This window comes from Oratosquilla oratoria, chromosome 15, assembly GCF_046742065.1.
Source record: "Oratosquilla oratoria isolate Oo_2021 chromosome 15, ASM4674206v1, whole genome shotgun sequence".
NCBI lineage: Eukaryota > Metazoa > Arthropoda > Malacostraca > Stomatopoda > Squillidae > Oratosquilla > Oratosquilla oratoria.
The window spans coordinates 49,189,633-49,192,132 of record NC_134791.1 but is presented as its reverse complement, the minus strand read 5'-3'; the positions used below and the strand labels follow the sequence as shown (position 1 = coordinate 49,192,132).

The window sequence follows — 2,500 nt, the reverse complement described above, 5'->3', positions numbered from 1 at the left end:
TTATTTTCTAACAAAACACTTTAGTTTGTAGTAGAGAAAATAAGCCATTCACCTGTGGTAATAACGTAGAAAGATCTCCTAAGTTGTCAATATAGGATGGGAGTTCGACGATTTGATTCAACCCAGGATGTTGATGTGTTGGGTCGAGAAATGCCAACTTCAAGGCAGTGACGGGTCCTTTCGCCACATCCACGATCGACGAAGAGTCGATATTGATGTCGACAGAAGAATCGACGTGGTAAGGTGACGGGTATTTCCGTCACATACTCGATCGACGAAGAGTCGATATTGAGGGTCGACAGAAGAATCGACGTAGGACGGTGACGAGTCTTTTCGTCATATTCTTGATCGACGAAGAGTCGATATTGATGTCGACAGAAGAATCGACGTAGGACGGTGACGAGTCTTTTCGTCACATTCTCGATCGACGAAGAGTCGATATTAAGGGTCTACATTTTTTCTACCTTCTCTACTTTCTCTACTCATTTCTCAAGTCATCTCTACTTCTTAACTCTCCCTTTCTCCATCTGATCTTGTCTCCGTCTTCGGAGGTGTTTATATACTTGCGTGTGTATAACCTCACGGAATTTATTATGGATGTTCGAGTTATTTCACACATTCAAAAAGAATTAATCTAGAACGTCATTTCTTTTTCTTCTTCTCTCTCATCTCCACTAGATTAATCACATGAGTAGTTAAGCTATACGTATAAACCGAACTTATCAATAATGCCCACGGTCTGGCCAGACGTTTAAAACGTACCTCTCTACATTCGGTACATTTGTATCTATTTTACTTATGATTATGTATCACTAAATGAAACATAATATCAATCATAATATCATTTTCATAATCATGCAAGGACATGACACTCTAGCATGACACTCTCAACACCAGTTGGATCAAACTAAAAATGCTCCTAATCCCTTGCCCCCTTTATCGCTACCATCACCGTATGCCCCCACGAAAGCTTATATCTATCATCGCAATGTTTCCTAAATTACCCTCGAAGACACTTTCTTCCAACCCACCACGCACTTTTCTATTCTATTTAATCCACTGCATTCCTCCCCCTCCCATTTCATCTATTTTGGTTGTGAAATCCATGTATCTGATAGGATTTTATTCGCATGTTCTAAGGCAACTGGGAGTGGTCTATGATCTTTTGAGGTCGAATGTAGATACCTTTAGCATCTGTGAGGAGCACCATAGGGTATCAGTGAACCGACTGTGTGTCTGACTCAAGAATTATTTGTTAAAGCTGATAGGAGATAAATAACTTTCCTTATGGCAGAGCGCCAACAGTCACTACGGCAACGCCTCCCGTCTCCCTGATGATGGCTAGTAAGGTCAGAGGAAAAGACAGCTGGGGATTTGAATAGTTTAACTAAATCTCATCTACCTGATCATTGTTAAGATGTGTTTTGACTATGCCTGGTGATTTACCCAGGATGATCCTTAGTACAACAAGGGAATTGCGAGTGTGGTTTGAATAGTTTAACTAAATCTCATCTACCTGATCACTGTTAAGATGGATTTTGACTATGCCTGGTGATTTACCCAGGATGATCCTTAGTACAACAAGGGAATTGCGAGTGTGGTAAGTACTGTTGTGGCATTGGCCCTATTGATTGATTGCGTCTGTAAGCATGTATGCATTTGTTGGTGTGTGTACGTGTGTGTTTCCAGCGTGTATGTGCACCTATTGTGCCTAAGAGTTTGTGTGCGTTTTTGGGGGCATATGTTTTATACTTGCATATATATATTGTTTGTAGGGAACACTTATATTTCAGTGTCTTTGAATTTGTACGTATTCATCTAGTTTGTCATGGGCTATGTTCTCTTTATCTTTTTTCCTGAGCAAATGCGTTTTCCCTGACTGAATAGAATAGACCACTGGCAGCAGTAATAAAGGCACGTTTTGTTTTTTTCTCAAAACAAACGGTAATCTCTGCCTTACCATGAAGGTGTCAATAATTCTTCTAATTACAATAACATACAACTCTCACGGACGTCGGAAACATAGACTTCAACCACAACAACCAGAGAGAAGGAACATAGGATAAGCTCTCTCACCTTATGTGGAATATGTATGTGCTGGCATGTGCATGCGTGGGCATATATACGTTCTCATATGTGCATGCATGGAATATGTGTGTGCGTAAAGGCGTAGAGTGTGGTTTGGCGTGCATACACGCACGAAAAGGGTTTCCGTGACAACGCGAGACTACACCTGCACCCAATATTGTCACCATCGCTTCTGCCGATGTCGATACTGCCGTTACGGTCGATAGTCCGTTGTGGTCGGTACTGCCGCCGCTGCGGACGATACTGACCCGCGCCGAGTCGATACTGGTGGCAGTGACGTCATGCGGAACATAACCTGTGCTAGCGTAATATTCTCTCGGTTTTCATATGATTTATTTAGTTATGTATTAATCTATTTACTTATTTACCTAATTATTCATTCAATTACTTATCTATCTATCAAATAATTCAT

The 2,500-nt window shown here is 41.0% G+C and overlaps 1 protein-coding gene across 1 annotated transcript in view; it reads left to right on the top strand.

The window, feature by feature from the left end:
- LOC143033447 (uncharacterized) overlaps positions 1 to 2,500 on the top strand; it is a 1,606,485-nt gene that overhangs the window by 1,015,574 nt on the left and 588,411 nt on the right. The gene's annotated exons all lie outside the window — the stretch shown is intronic.